This window comes from Procambarus clarkii, chromosome 37 (genome assembly GCF_040958095.1).
Source record: "Procambarus clarkii isolate CNS0578487 chromosome 37, FALCON_Pclarkii_2.0, whole genome shotgun sequence".
NCBI lineage: Eukaryota > Metazoa > Arthropoda > Malacostraca > Decapoda > Cambaridae > Procambarus > Procambarus clarkii.
Window position 1 is genome coordinate 5225396 of NC_091186.1, and position 17408 is coordinate 5242803.

At 46.1% G+C, this 17408-nt stretch overlaps 1 protein-coding gene across 8 annotated transcripts in view; it reads left to right on the forward strand.

Annotated features, from left to right (window-relative positions):
* LOC138371995 (zinc finger protein 271-like) overlaps window positions 1–17408 on the forward strand; it is a 213731-nt gene that overhangs the window by 91226 nt on the left and 105097 nt on the right. For all 8 annotated transcript variants that reach the window (XR_011230611.1, XM_069337025.1, XM_069337024.1 and 5 more), the window contains one exon: window positions 16103–16290. The gene's annotated coding sequence lies outside the window, so the exon portion shown is untranslated. The remainder of the gene's footprint in view (window positions 1–16102; window positions 16291–17408) is intronic.

Consider the following 17408-nt stretch of genomic DNA (forward strand, 5'->3'; position numbering starts at 1 on the left):
ACACCACCACCCACACCATCCCCCACACACCCCACACCACCACCCACATCATCCCCCACACCATCCACACCATCCCCCACACCATCCACACCATCCCCCACACCACCCACACCACCCACACCATCCCCCACACCATCCCCAACACCACTAACACCATTCGCCCCCACCACCCACACTCCCCACACCACCACCCACACACCCCACACCACCACCCACATCATCCCCCACACACCCCACACCACCTACATCATCCCCCCACACCCAACCACACCACCCACACCAACCCACCCACACCCAAACCACACCACACCACCCAAACCACACCACACCACCCAAACCATACCACACCACCCAAACCATACCACACCACCCACACCGTGTATTGAAGCAGCAGGCTTGGAAGCGTCTCAACTCGCCCGACAAAAAAAATGATGGGTTGACAGGTCTCCTCTCACACCTCCTAGACCCCCCCCCCCCACCCCCCAGGTACCCGGCCATACACACCACAATGCCAAGTCAGCTATTGTTTTCTTCAGGAAACAATAAAACATGTTAATGATTAATAATGTATAGTAATACACGAAAATTAACATATTTTGGCATAAATATTTTACAGCTAAGATTGAGATTTATAATAGAGTATGAATGAGAGGTTTGGCAGCCATGCGTGGTCACCACCCTTCTCTCTCCACTTCCACCTCCCCTGACAACACCTTCCATCACTGACCCCACCTGCCTCTTTCCACCACCTGCCTCCCCTGACACCGCCTGCCTCCCCTGACCCCACCTGCCTCCCCTGACCCCACCTGCCTCCCCTGACCCCACCTGCCTCCCCTGACCCCACCTGCCTACCCTGACCCCACCTGCCTCCCCTGACCCCACCTGCCTCCCCTGACCCCACCTGCCTACCCTGACCCCACCTGCCTCCCCTGACCCCACCTGCCTCCCCTGACCCCACCTGCCTCCCCTGACCCCACCTGCCTCCCCTGACCCCACCTGCCTCCCCTGACACCACCTGCCTCCCCTGACACCGCCTGCCTCCCCTGACACCGCCTGCCTCCCCTGACACCACCTGCCTCCCCTGACACCACCTGCCTCTTTCCACCACCTGCCTCCCCTGACCCCACCTGCCTCCCCTGACACCGCCTGCCTCCCCTGACCCCACCTGCCTCCCCTGACACCACCTGCCTCTTTCCACCACCTGCCTCCCCTGACCCCACCTGCCTCCTTTGACCCCACCTGCCTCCCCTGACACCACCTGCCTCCCCTGACACCACCTGCCTCCCCTGACCCCACCTGCCTCCCATGACACCGCCTGCCTCCCATGACACCGCCTGCCTCCTCTGACACCACCTGCCTCCCCTGACCCCACCTGCCTCCCCTGACCCCACCTGCCTACCCTGACCCCACCTGCCTCCCCTGACACCACCTGCCTCCCCTGACACCACCTGCCTCCCCTGACACCGCCTGCCTCCCCTGACACCGCCTGCCTCCCCTGACACCACCTGCCTCCCCTGACACCACCTGCCTCCCCTGACACCGCCTGCCTCCCCTGACACCACCTGCCTCCCCTGACCCCACCTGCCTCCCATGACACCGCCTGCCTCCCATGACACCGCCTGCCTCCCCTGACACCACCTGCCTCCCCTGACACCACCTGCCTCCCCTGACCCCACCTGCCTCCTCTGACACCACCTGCCTCCCCTGACACCACCTGCCTCCCCTGACACCGCCTGCCTCCCCTGACACCGCCTGCCTCCCCTGACACCGCCTGCCTCCCCTGACACCACCTGCCTCCCCTGACACCGCCTGCCTCCCCTGACACCGCCTGCCTCTTTCCACCACCTGCCTCCCCTGACCCCACCTGAATCCCCTGACACCACCTGCCTCCCCTGACACCGCCTGCCTCCCCTGACACCGCCTGCCTCCCCTGACACCACCTGCCTCCCCTGACACCGCCTGCCTCCCCTGACCCCACCTTGCCTCCCCTGACCCCACCTGCCTCCCCTGACACCACCTGCCTCCCCTGACACCGCCTGCCTCCCCTGACACCACCTGCCTCCCCTGACACCGCCTGCCTCCCCTGACACCGCCTGCCTCCCCTGACACCGCCTGCCTCCCCTGACACCACCTGCCTCCCCTGACACCGCCTGCCTCCCCTGACACCGCCTGCCTCTTTCCACCGCCTGCCTCCCCTGACACCACCTGCCTCCCTTGACACCACCTGCCTCCCCTGACACCACCTGCCTCCCCTGACACCGCCTGCCTCCCCTGACACCACCACAAATGATGCCAGCCACCTCACCAAGGCCTAACGTTCACACGACCTGTGCTTGTTTTATTGGCCTCCTCAAAATTTATTCTAAATAGGTATTAGTACAGTACGTAGGTTGTTAGAGGGAGGGAGGGAGGGAGGGATCCAGGAAACAACCCCCCCCCTCCCACCCCCCACCCCTCCAATGGCTCAGGGAGCGACTGGCCGGCCACACAATGCCAGCTGTTATCTACACCCCAATTGAATTAAAAATTCTGTGAAAAGGAAATGTGTTCAAACTGTTTAAAATATGTACTGTATATATTACAATTTTCACCATTATTATTGCTCCAATATGACATTTTTCTAATAAAAAGGCTATTTTCAGTGTAGATAATGCGATAATTATCATTAAATTGACTCTTGGCATCTGACGACGAGAGGAGAGTGAGTGGTCTCTGTGGTCAGGTGGAGGAAGGAGGGTGGGGGCGGGGGAGCACGTGTTGCCTCCTGACAACAACTCTCTCACCAATGCCCCCTGACACCATTTTATCACCATTTCTCCCTAGAAACAATGGGTAGGGATAATAAAACACTACATAACTGTTTACACTCTGGCGAATCATAGTTGATGACAGCCAGCTCTGACGCTCGGCCTCGGTGACCGCTTGTACGAACATTCCTCACTTAATCGAACATTTGTATGTTCCACTGAACATTTGGTACCGAATTCAATTTGTTCGGCTCTTCCGGGAATTCGATAGAGCGGGGTTCGTTAGTCTGAGGAAGCACTGTATGATCGGGATTCCTCCCTTGCTCCTAACTAATTCAATGGCTGTCCTGAATCTCTGTATTAGTTCCTCACTCCTAACTCGTCCAACATCATTACCCCCTGTACTAATACAAATAATGGGTTTGTTCCCATTTCCTCTCATAATATCATTCTTGTTTCCAACAATATCACCAATTCCAGCTCCCGGATAGCAAACCCTTAATCTGTTCCCCCTATCTCTGGCACAAAATGTTCTATCTAAATACCTCACCTGGGAATCTCCCACAACCAAAATTCGCTTCGATTCTCCATTTTCGTTTCGAGCAGTTTGAGGGACCTGCGCTTCAATGCTCCTCGTTACTTTCTTTGCCACCTCGTTGAACAACCTGTTGAACAACAGGTTCAACACAGCACTCGTCCTCTAATACGTCAAATGCGTATGATGGCCACTGTGCTGTTTGGACACAATACCGGCTTACTTGCATATTTCTAGTAAATAAAACATATAGATAAGTATATATAACATATGTAAATAGTGTAATAAAAACAATGACAGTATGGTGGGAGGAGCTAAGTTGGTGAATAAGATGTTGGAGTGAGGGAGGGCTTGTGTGGGTGTGGCTGCTCAAACTCGCGATGTTCTGAATGTGTTGATGGTAAATGTACATAGTGTGTGGCAGTGTATAGTGTGTACATATGTTGTAAATATACATAAATGAACATGAAACATTGGTGTGAATAACTGTATGATAGGAGGGGCAATGTTGGAGGAGTGAGGGAGGGCTGGCTGGGTGTGGCTGCTCACACTCGCGGTGTTCTGAATGTGTTGATGGTGAATGTATATAGTGTTTGACAGTGTATAGTGTGTACATATGTTGTAAATATACATAAATGAACATGAAACATTGGTGTGAATAACTGTATGATAGGAGGGGCAATGTTGGAGGAGTGAGGGAGGGCTGGCTGGGTGTGGCTGCTCACACTCTCGGTGTTCTGAATGTGTTGATGGTGAATGTATATAGTGTGTGACAGTGTATAGTCTGTAAATAGATTGTATATATACATAAATTAGCATGATACATGGTAAATATGTGCAAGATATGTGTACACAAGTGTCATGCACGTAACAGTGTCCTTGGACAGTACGGATGTTTTACTGCCATAATATAGTGTACGTGTTCATTATACATAGGATTAGCACGTAAAAACAAATAAAATGTATTTGGAACTGTGCGCAAAAAATGAACAAAAATATATTCGCGGCAACTCGCGCGCCCCGCCCCGGGCGCCCCACCGGCCCCGAGAGCATACTGCTCTGGCGCACGGGGAATGATGACGTCACGCCCCACCTTTCGGACCCCATAGCAGCCAAAGTAAGTACAATTTCGAACTTCCGTTGCTATACCCATATACAGACGGGTTTCTGGGGGGAGCCCCGTCGGCTCCCCGGAGCTATCCCAGGCTGATATGCTAATGTCAGACTTTGGCATCAGTCATGTGTATGGAGTTCTTAGGCCTACCGGGGACCACGGCCAGAACCGGGCCCCCTCAGAGAGGCAAGGGGAGCAATGGCCTATAGAAGCCCCCGTGTGGTTGGAAGCATTCTATGTCTGCCATCGACCGGAACAGGCACCCAGAAAGGTAAGCGCCTCAAAACAAACCCCTATTCTGGTTAAAATTGCTACCAAAAACCGAACTAGTGGATAGAACTCCCCAACCGAAAACAAGCAAACTAGTGTGACGTCACACACCTCCGCGCCGCTGTCTGCGCAGCTTCCCCCTCCCCGGGAGGGGGAAGGGGGAGCCCCAGACCCCCGCGCCGGCTACCCACACCTCAGTTCTTGAGGCTGATGCTATAGGCGATGGTCTTGTGCTCTGGCTCCAGTGTCGCTACTGCACTGTGCTTTGCGTGTGGTGTTAGTTTTGTGGGTGCGAGAGCCAGGAGTTATCTTCAATACTCGGGCTGCATGCGCCTAGGGCTGCCTTCCCTAGGTACCCTGTAAGTACTGCCCTTGGGGCTTGGGGCCACCTTCCACAGGCTCCTCGGGGTCTGCCTCTGCTGGTCCGTTTTACCTTTCGGTTTTTCGGCCGCCTGTTGGGCTCTTGGGTGTTCTGTTCTCCCTTGTTACCGGCAGGTAAGAGGCAGTTTGCACTGGTAGGGGCGCAGGGTGCTGCTCAGCTTGTATTTCCCGACATCGCGGCCGGCTCTGTTCCTTGGGGTTCGCTGTCCTCTTGCAGGGTTTTGTTTTTCTTTTTGTTTCACCTCCTGCCTGCTCATGCGTCGCCTGAGCCGTCCTGGTCTTTGGACAGAGTGCTCGCTTTCCTTCATCTCCTCGTTTCGTTGTGGCCCCTTCGGTCCAGGATTGTTTTTCCAAGGCACTTTTCTTGTTGGCTTTGGCCTCTGGGGGTCGGGTAGGGGAGCTTCATGCTCTCCTCCGGCGCAGGGGTTTCTGCTCTTTTGGTCGTGGTGATTGTTTTGTTCGTTTGCAGCCGTCTCCTTCTTTTCTGGCGAAGAATGAGACTGCTGCGTTCCGGAGGGGTCCATGGGTGGTTGATGCTTGGTTGGTCAGGCCGGGGGTGCATCATGTTTTGTGTCCGGTTGCGGCGCTTCGCCGTTATTTGCGCGCCACAGCTTCTGTGTCCGGGGACGCGCTGTGGGTTGATCCAGTTTCCCTTCTTCCCTGTTCGCGGGTTCGGGTCTCTCAGGTCGTCCGCAGGGTTATTAAGTCCAGCCAGCCTGCGGTCTATCCCCGTGCCCATGACGTTCGTAAGTTCGGGGCTCTTGCTGCCGTCTTTGGGAATATGTCTTGGTCTGATATTCGGCGCGGGGATTTTGGCGGTCGAACAGGATCCTGGCTGTTCGTTACCTTGTGAATGTCCCTTGGCCTTGTCGGGCCTGTGTTGCTTTGGGTCGGCGGTTGCAGCCAGTTGTCTCGGCTTTGAGTTGAGGAGTGAGCGACGACCGCCTCCCGGGTACGTCCCTCTTTTTTCTGTCTGTGGGTAGTTAGCTCCGGGGAGCCGACGGGGCTCCCCCCAGAAAACCAGCGTTGAATGTAATGAAATGCCATTTTCTGGGTGAGTCCCGGAGGCTCCCCGACATCCCTCCCTCCCTCCGGTCGGCGTTTTTTCGCGTTTTTGACATCCAGCCTCAAGAACTGAGGTGTGGGAAGCGCCGGGGGTCTGGGGCTCCCCCTTCCCCCTCCCGGGGAGGGGGGAGCTGCGCAGACAGCGGCGCGGCGGTGTGTGACGTCACACTAGTTTGCTTTTTTTCGGTTGGGGAGTTCTATCCACTAGTTCGGTTTTTGGTAGCAATTTTAACCAGAATAGGGGTTTGTTTTGAGGCGCTTACCTTTCTGGGTGCCTGTTCCGGTCGATGGCAGACATAGAATGCTTCCAACCACACGGGGGCTTCTATAGGCCATTGCTCCCCTTGCCTCTCTGAGGGGGCCTGGTTCTGGCCGTGGTCCCCGGTAGGCCTAAGAACTCCATACACATGACTGATGCCAAAGTCTGACATTAGCATATCAGCCTGGGATAGCTCCGGGGAGCCTCCGGGACTCACCCAGAAAATGGCGTTTCATTACATTCAACGCTGGTTTTTTGACACTTTCAGAAGAAAAAAGAATTTTTTCCCAAGGTTTCATTTCCTGCGCACTGGGGGGATGTCATATTTATAGGTCGCACAGTTAAAGGGTTAACCCTTAACATGCGAGGGGTATAATATCCTTTCTTCCCCACAGGCGCTTGTAATTTAAAAAAAATATATATTATTTTTTCTTCCTAACCTGTTAATTTGTGTTCACTGATCACAGGAAAAATAATAAAAAAATCGTAAGTGGCATATATTGCCCGCTAGAGGGCGGGGAAGTCTGGCAAAAAATAGGCGCTGACTCAGCGTGCGTCCCAGGCGGTCTGTTGCTCGCCAGCTGTCAGGCCGGAGTTGCCACAAAGAGATAATTACCTAATTATTTCAATGTCTCTGATTGATTTTTCATAGTTTTTTTGCTGTAATATTATTCAATAGTGTGTAGTTTGATATATTTATATAATAAAATGAGTGAATCATCGCTGTACTCAAAAATATGGTGTGCATATTGTTGATTCAATTATGTTCATCAATCAGTGAACACATACTTTGTCGGTTATTACACTATATACACAGGTTATATATAAGTATCTGCATGTTTTGTTCACCATAACGAACCACTAAGTTGCTATTATGAGTCAAAAAGTAACGAGGAGTGACCGCCGTGTACCAGCCAGCCACTCACGCCCTCCCTCAAGTCATCTGACTCACCCACATTTTCCTCCCACAATACTGTTTTTGCTTTTATTCACTATATACAGACGTTATATATAAGTATCTACATTCGTGTTCACCATAACGAACCACTAAGTTGGCATGCTGAGTGGCAGTGCCAGTGGCAGCCCGCACTGGTTGCTGCTTCCTCCCTCCCTCAAGTCACCTGACTCACCCACATTCTCCTCCCACTACACTCTTTTTGCTTTTATTCACTATATACAGACGCTATATATAAGTATCTACATTCGTGTTCACCATAACGAGCCACTAAGTTGGTATGCTGAGTGGCAGCCAGTGGCAGCCCGCCACTGGCTGCCACTCCCTCCCTCCCTCACCTCACCTGACTTGCCACCATTCTCCACCCACCATACTGTTTTTGCTTTTATATACAGACATTATATATAAGTATTTACATGTTTTGTTCACCATAACTGTACACCTAAGCTTGTATGGTGAGTAAAGGCACAAAGATGTAGCTACTCACACAGTCGGCTGATGGCTGCCGCCCTCAAGGCCAGACGCACTAATATTTCTCCCCCAACAATATTGTTTGTGGTGTTATTACGCTATATACACACATTATATAAAAATATCTACCTGTTTTATTCACCATACTTGTACAAGTAAACTGGTATGGTGCCCAAAGACCATCGTGGTAACAGTAAACAACACTGTCGTCTGCACGGTGTAGCAGTGCTGTTAGCTCATGCTGCGTACGTCAGGCTTGGTAGCTCACTCAATACTGAGGCCAATAACACCCGGGAGTATGGCCCACGATTTTTTTTTTAAATGGCGTCTGTTTACAAGAGCCCTGATGAAGATGTGGTGAACCCCGTGTATCCGCGGGCCGTTTAAATCTTGCTTAGTACTCCAACACGTCATATGACGTGATGCGCAGTTGACTGGAACAACTTCCAACACGTCATATGACGTGATGCGCACTTTAAGGGTTAAACTGATCACTCCACACACGATGTTTTTACATATTTGCATCAGCTTTGCTGGTGCTTGCTGCTGCTGTGTTGTCTTGAGCTTCTTCTGAGCTGATGCAGGCTGCTGTTATACTGGTGCTGGGTACGGCTGTGCTGGTGCTGGGTACGGCTGTGCTGGTGCTGGGTATGGCTGTGCTGGTGCTGGGTATGGCTGTGCTGGTGCTGGGTACGGCTGTGCTGGTTGATTTTCTGCTACTAGTTCGTGAAAAATATTGACTCATTTTTGTTTGTTTCCTTCATTTTGTCATATCTTTGAGACAAATATCTTTCATCATCCTTAGGTGTTGATAAAAGCCTGGTAGCTCTGGATTGTCAGTTTGTGAAACAATATCAAGGAGTTTTTCAACATGGAACAATGTGTCAGCACACGTAGCAGATTGTAACCGGCTATCATGCTCATCCTCGTCATCTTCTCCGTCGTCGTCAACAGTGCCTGTAACATTTTGTATAATCTCATCCTCTGTTAAATGACCAATAGGTGGATCAACTGCATCAATATCTAACCACTCCTCCACATTGTCAACTCGTCAACTCCTCACAAGCAGCACACAGTTCTTGATAAATTTCATTTGAAAATCCTTCAAAATCCATTTCTTCCTCAGTCACTTCATCAGCATGATCAAGCAACAGGAGTTTTTTCCAAGAATTTCTTAATGTTGACTCTTTAACTTCTTCCTAAATTTTAGCCCAGTTGTAAATGGCTTCCTTAATTGAATATTTTTTGTAACGTTTCAGTGTTGCTTGACCTCGCAAATTGGTTCCTTGTCTGTTGTCTTCATCTGACTCAAACAACACCATGATTTCTTTTTTTCATTGCTCGTTTGTAGAGCTCTTTCATTGCATATACAACACCCATATCCATTGGCTGGATCAGAGAGGTGGTCTTTGGAGGTAAGCCCATACATTTGATGCGTCCATCACGTGATGCTAATGTGTCGAGCCCTACATGAGCTGGGGCATTGTCAACCAAGAGTAATGCCTTGACATCATTCTGCCTCACTCCACACTTGTTTATCTGAAAATCTCTTACTTGTTTGCAAAAATGATTTTTGAACCAGTCTACAAAAATATCGCCAGTAAACCAAGCTGTTTTAGAGTTGTAATAGACCACAGGTAGCTTGTTCATTAAATTTTTCAAAGCACGTGGATTTTTAACTTCCCCACAATGGCAGACTTTGTTCTATGACTTTCATCTGCATTCGCACTCTGCATGGCAGAAACTTTTTCCTTGTTTACCTTACGGCCAGGAACACACTCATCTAGCTTGGATGCCAAAGTGTTGTTCTGTAAGCATTTCCAATTAAAGCTTGTTTCATCGGCATTGTATACCTGAAAATGCCTTAGATCATTTGTTATTATGTAATCATTTAATTTACGCTTAAATCGCTCGACAGAATCCGTATCTGCACTTAACGATTCTCCACAAACTTTCCTGTTCTTAATATTATGCCTATTCTTAAACCTTTGCAACCATCCTTCATCTGCTCGAAAATCTGGAATGTTCAACTTTTGTGCAAATTTATCCAAGGAAAAGCAAGGAATTTCCTTATATCATCTTTCTGTCTCGATATCACACACCCTACTTTTCCCGGCATTAAATTCTGTGGCCAGCCTAGTAACAGAGTAGCCACGTTCATGTTTCTCTATGATGTGTAATTTCTGCACAGTGGATAAAAAACTCCTCTTCCTCGTTGTAGCTACAGCACGATTACCAAGCCCTTGAGACATCTTGTTGTATTATAATAATACAGCTGTAGTAAAAAAATGGAAAATTCCACAATTATTCTTCCACTGGCAGACAAACACATCACTCGCAGACAAAGCTAACGGCACTGGGTGCCTATTGTATGAACGCAAACTAAGTCTAAACACCCTGCAGTAGGCTGGCGTTTAAGCCAAATCCAGTAACATAAATTTCTCTCAAATATTGGATTTACATCAAATTACAGTACAACCTCGATTCAACGTACCCCGAATCAACGAATCTCCCGCTAGTTCGCACACTTTTCAGGCCGGATTTACTCACCCAGTTGGATGAACAATTGTTGGATGAACAATAGATTCTGTGACAAGTTTTCACTCAACCAGCAGATATCAGAGCCAACAAGAAATGAAAATATTCTAGATCTGGTCTTTACAAACAATGAAGGCATAATCAGGGACATTACAATATCAGATACCACATACTCAGATCACAAGCTCATTGAAGTGCAAACTACCATCAATACTCAGAATAGACCTAAAACGTTGATCAAGCAAGAGGGGTTATTCAGTAAATTCAATTTTAATAATAAAAGGATAGACTGGGAGAAAATAAACAGGGAACTTACAAACATTCCATGGAAAACTGTTCCAAGTAATACAAGTCCTACAGAAGGAATTGAAAAACTGATTTCAGAATGGTATCAAGTCTGTCTGAAACATGTTCCTTTGAGAAAAGCCAGGAAAAGGTCCAACGTAGAAAGATAATGCAGACGACACAATAAAAGAAGGAAAACATAACGGAAATGCTTAACCCTTACACTGCTCAGGGGTCATATGGACATTTACACCCCTGTGCGCAAGAAAAAAAAAAATTCAAAATTTTTTTTTCGTCTTCTAAACATGTTAATTTGTGTCCCCTGAGCACGGAAAAAATAAAAAATAAATCGTAGGTGACATATTTTGGGCGCAATTGACCGAGGAAGTCTGGCAAAAAGTGGGCGTTGACAGAGCGGTCGTCAGACCCGGTCAGCGTCACCCGCGTTGACAGATGGGAGTTGCCACAAAGATATTATTACCTAATTGTTTCAATGTCTCCGATTGATTTTTTCTTAGTTTTTTTGCAGTAATATTATTCAATAGTGTGTATTGTAATATATTTATATAATAAAAGTGGTTAATAATCGCTATACTCAAAAGTATGATGTGCATATTAGTGATTCAATTATTATGTTTATAAAACAATAAACAAATAGTTTTGCTGCTATTACACTCTATACACAGGTTATATATAAGTATTGGCATGTTTTGGTCACCATAACGAACCACTAAGTTGGTATTGAGAGTCGAAAAGAACGAGGAGTTACCGCCACACACCAGCCAGCCACTCGCTGCCACTCCCTCAACACACGCACTAAACTTTCTCCCCCAACAATACCAGTTGTGGTGTTATTACACTATATACAGACGTTATATATAAGTATGTGTATATTTTGTTCACAACTGTACAGCTAAGCTGATATAGTTCAGGCACTAAGAGTCGTCGCTATACACAGATGGCGGCTGGCGGCTCCCTCACTCTTTCAAGGTCACACGCACTAAACTTTCTCCCCCAACAATACCTTTTGCAGTGTTATTACCCTATATACACATATTATATATAAATATCTACATGTTTTATGCACCGTAACTGTACACCTAAGCTTGTAGAGCGCCCAAAGAGCATAGTGGCCACCCTCTAAACAGCTAGAGAAATCGTGCAGACGACGTCACCTCCGTCACCCATATGGCTCCTCCCAGCATAATCCTTTTGCTGTTATTACACTAATACACACATTATATATAAGTATCTACATTTGTGTTCACCATAGAGAACCACTGACCTGGTATGGTGAACGCAAACAATAACAGGTGGCCACACAGTCAGTAAACGATGCTGTCTCCCTCCGTCTCTCAGCTTCACTCCTCACACAGCGCTAATTATTACAACAATCCTGCTATTATCACAACCCTGGTTATTTATATCACAGTCATTGGTCATCTGTAATATTGTCATCGCTAAATAATAACAATTATATATTTATTTTGACATTTTTCGGCGATGCTGTGGTCACAAGCTGAACATCAATGCTGTTCGCTCATGCTGCGTGCGCCGGCCTTGGTTGCTCCAACAGTACTGTGCCTCTCACACCTGAGAATATTGCCCACGATTTTTTTTTAAAATGGCATCTGTTTACAAGAGCCCTGAGGAAGCTACTGTGAACCCCGTGTAGCCGCGGGCCATTTGAATCAGGCCTGGCACCCTATGGCGTATATATACGCCATACGCACCATGGGACATGTTACTCAGGGCGTATATATACGCCATGCGCAGTTTAAGAGTTAAGCAGACACGACTTTCCTGTCAAAGAAGGAATAATTTAAATAGGGAGATTGAAGAAATTGAGCAGAAATTGAAACACTCACATCAAACTGAAGAAAGGCAGTTAGAACAGAAAGCAATAGCAATTCAGGAAATAAAGAAAAATCCAAAATACTTCTTCATATATGCAAAATCAAAAGCAAAAACTGCCAGTATTAGACCTGTTCGTACGAGTGAAGGTTCATACACGGAGGATGACAAAGAAATTAGTGAAATCCTAAAAAAGCAGTATGAGGACATGTTTAGCACTCCAGTAAACAACATGAAAGTGGAAGAGCCAGACAACATCTTAATGTGTGATATCCAAACCCCTGTAAATATAACTGATATCAACACGAGCGTACTAGATTTTGAAAGAGAAATTGAAAACATGCCCATGTACTCAGCTCCGGGTCCAGATTCATGGAATTCAATATTTATAAAGACATGCAAGGTGCCAGTAGCACAGGCACTCAGTATAGTGTGGAGGAAGAGCTGGGACACGGGGGGGGGGGGGGGATACCAGATGCACTTAAAGTAGCAGACATAGCCCCTCTACACAAGGGAGGGAGCAAAGCATTAGCAAAGAATTATAGATCAGTTGCACTAATGTCCCACATAATAAAAGTATTTGAGAGAGTGATTAGGAGTCAGGTGACCAATTTCGTGGAGACCAATGACCTTCACAACCCAGGCCAACATGGATTTCGAGCGGGAAGATCGTGACTCTCACAGCTACTTGATCACTACGACAAAGTCACTGAGGCACTAGAAGAAAAACAGAATACTGATGTGTTATACACGGACTTCGCAAAGGCTTTTGATAAATGTGACCATGAAGTGCTAGCACACAAAATGAGATCAATAGGAATAACCGGTAAAGTAGGATGCTGGATTCTCAGTTTTCTGTCAAACAGGACTCGACGAGTAACAGTCAATCATATGAAATCGAGTACAAACGCAGTTAAAAGCTCTGTACCTCAGGGTACAGTCCTTGCGCCACTGCTTTTCCTTAGTCTCATATCAAATATAGACAAAAATACAAGTCATAGCTTCGTATCATCCTTTGCAGATGACACCAAATTCATTATGAAAATTACCTTAGCTGAAGACATTGAAAAACTTCAAGCAGATATTAATAAAAGTTTTCGATTGGGCAACAGAAAATATGTTTAACAGTGATAAATTCCAAGTACTCAGGTACGGTAAAAATGAGGACCTTAACCACTTAACTGCGCCAATTGAGTATTCTTGGTCGGTGGGAAACTGCGCCAACCGAGAAAACTCTGATTTTTTCGTACCCATTCTAAATGTGTGCGAGGTTGGTTTTGTACATAATGGACTCATAGGACCTCCAGTGAGAGGCACCCATCTTGGAAAAAATTCCCAGAATGCCCTAGGGCTGCTGGCTGGGTTAGTACTAAGTGAGCAACCATGGGTGGTGCACGTGCTTCTGGCTCCCAAACAGCTGTCCGACGTGGTATTGAAAGATCGCGCGCTGTCGGTGAAATTCAAACCTTATTGTGTGAAGAACATAAGAGTCATAATATTGGTGAAGCTAGGCGCAATAAGGACCTAACACAAAGGTTGGATGCAAGTGATACAGCACCTATGAGGACGATACAGTGAACATATCCAATTGTAGCTCTGAGCACCACCCTGGCCCAACTATGCTATCTCCAATTTATTTAGATGATACATAGATGAATCGTTTTCTGTGTTCAGTGATGATGCATCTGATACAAGTAGCATAGATGAACAGTGTTAGCGACTTTCATGGTGGTGTTTTCCATAGATATTTTCAAGAATCGCTGAATCTCTTCTTGACTGACACACACTATTTGAGGCTGGCTGAATTTCTTCCAGACTGACGGACACTCTTTGAGGCTGGCTGAATCTTTTCCTATGTGGGACCTTACAAAGCAATCTTTTCACGACTACCTTACAAATTGATCTTTTCCTGTAATCTTTTCAAGACTACCTTATGTTTTACAAGCTTGGCTACATACCACCTACAGGTACTAATGCCAAGGGTGTACGTGAGTGCATTATTTGCAAGCACACAGAAGGAAGAAACAGGAAGCGAAAATCCATTGTACCTGGTGCAATGAGAGCAAAGTCGTGCTGCGTACCATGGACTACTTTGTTGATTATTACTCACTTCTGAAGTACTGAGTGTGTAATACAGTGTTACTGTGTAAATGGTGTGTGAAACTGTACATATTGTAATTTTAGTGAATTTTTAACAAGTAATATTGCGGCAATAAACATTTATTGTGGACACAATACTGACACATGTATCGCAGTTCTATGGAACATTATGAACATTCTACTGTATACATATTGTAAAGGACACAAATATGCATCATATACGATAAAAAAGACAAATAAAACCGTATTGGAAATACATAGAACAAATAATTTAAAATATATTTGTGGTAACACCTGGTGCTTGAATTACCCGCACAACCGTGTCTGGGCGAGTCACACACGGGCGACCAGCCCCTGATGATGTCACGGCGCACCTTGTCCACATCCCCACAGCCAAAGTAAGTGGAATTTGGTATTTATTTTTACATAGGGAAGGGAATTTATCATTTTTCAAAGAAAAAAAGAATTATTTGGGAACACTTTATTTCTTGCGCACAGGGGGAATTTCACAATAAACTTGGTGCAGCACAGTCGTTAAATAACTAAGTTCTTTTCCCAAAAAACAAAGTTACGTCTGATGTCCTGTGATTTGGTTGGCTTTATTACTGCAGCTCCCACTTGTTGTGCAACTTTCAATGAGTTGTAAATTTTGACTTCTTTTTAGTTTAGTTTAGTTAATTTAATATGCACCCTATACCCATCCCGTCGTCAGTAGTGGAAAGGGTTACAGGCACATACTGGGTTCAGGACTCAACCCCAAAATTGTATATTACTTCAACAATGGGTTCGAAACCGAACCCATTGTTGTCCTCTTACAGTCTCAAAGTTAAGCAACTTACATATGTGGAGAGCTATAGTCTCATAATTTAAATTTTTATTCTCCATACTGCCCTTCCCCCCCCCCCCCCCCACCCCAACCAGTGGGCAGTGGTGGAAAGGTTAGTCACCCACATTTACTACCTACAGTTAGCAAACTGGGAATATTTGGCAAACATTTCTGGTAGTAGATAATTTTGAATGAAATATTTACACATTTCTTGAACATTTGTTGTAGAGTTGTCTCTGAATTCACATATTTATTTGCACTCCATCACATAATGATGGAGGGTGTGTGAATAATTTTGTTGATACAGTTTGCATTTGGTCAGGTCTTCATCAGCAGGTAATGCAAATTCCCAGTGACACTTGTAGCCGAGTGTCAGCCAAGCAGTAGTAACATCTAGGAGTCTGCTAATTTTATTGGATGATCCATAGATGTGTGGCTCTTCTAGCATGATTGTTTGATGATGGAATTACTAATGTAGATTTCACTAAGCCGCAGATCTACAAAGTTTTTTGAAGTTCTTTGTGTATTATTGCTCACAGACTGCTTATATGCAATCCAAGGTTATAATCAACTCCATTTAAGGCATATTCTTTGGATTACTCATGAGATCTATCATGCATTCGAAGGCCAACATGAGATGGACTCCACATAAAATAGACTGTTGTCATCATTAATAATTTTGTTGTATTTGTCTTGTTTCAGATGCGAGCATGTTACAGTTATGTCTAAAAGGAGACACAGACGCAGTTAAGGATGCTAGAAAATACTTGTACGCATTTGTTGAATTTCAAAATCCAACTGGAAAGGATTATCAAGGCAAATGCCCGGGATCTTCGACAAGACGCCGACTTTCTGTCCTTGTCAAGGCCAATACTGTCAGTGGCCCTCAGGTAAATATCAGTGCAAGATGTAAGCCAAATAATTCGGTCTGAAATTGTTAATTTGCCTGAAGGCTACAAACAAGCCGTCAGCTTGTTTAAGGTACCCCAATTTGTCCTGAGGATTTTTTCTAGATGGATTTTAAATTTCAGCAGAGTTTTGGCATTTACAGCTTTAGCGGGTAGGCAGTTCACCCTGTGGGTGAAAAAGCATTTCGAACTCCTCACTCAAAATATAAGGTGTCATCAATTGTCAGGACAACTGCACTCATAGCTGTAATGAATATTTGAAACTCCGTAGGGTGAAATGAAGAATTAAAACTCCCGCCAGCTCAGAACCTAGTTCTGCACATGCGCAGAAGTGCATTTATCATGGGAGAGATGTGTCTTTCAAAAATTAAATAATCTTGTGCTATTATATTTAAAGAAACAATTCCAAGTACATTTTCTGATTGGGAAAGATGAGCAAAAATATAACTGATCAATGAAGAGAACCAGTTATAAGCAAAAAATAAGAAAGAAAAATAGGATATGGAACCAGAAAAAATATTGGAATGCTTATGTGAGCATCGGGTGCCGATGCTCACATAACTCCATTTAGCTAAACTAAACAGCCGATGTCAACAATTCCAGCTGGTGAAGTGTTCAGATGTGAGCATTCAAGAGAAACCTTGACCCAAACTGCACCTATCATCAAGAAAAAGCACCATTATTGACCGCCAAGTGCTGGCATCAAGTCTAATTCTAAGCAACAACACTCAAGCCTTGCCTAACCGTCAACATTGACATCCCACTGTGACGTGTCTCCCAACATCACCACTCGTGCAGTTATCCAGAGAAGAAAACCTTCACACAAACTGCATCTATCATAAAGAAGATGAAAACTCACCACTGTCTAGAGTGTGGGAAGGTATTCAGTCATCTTGGAAATATGAAGACACACATGCTAGTGCATTCAGGTGATAAACCTCATGAGTGTCCATATTGTGAGAAGAGATTCAGCCAACTTGGACACATGAAGACTCACATGTTGGTGCATTCAGGTGACAAACCTCATGAGTGTCCAGAGTGTGGGAAGAGCTTCAGGGAGCTTGGACACGTAAAGACACACATGTTAGTACATTCAGGTG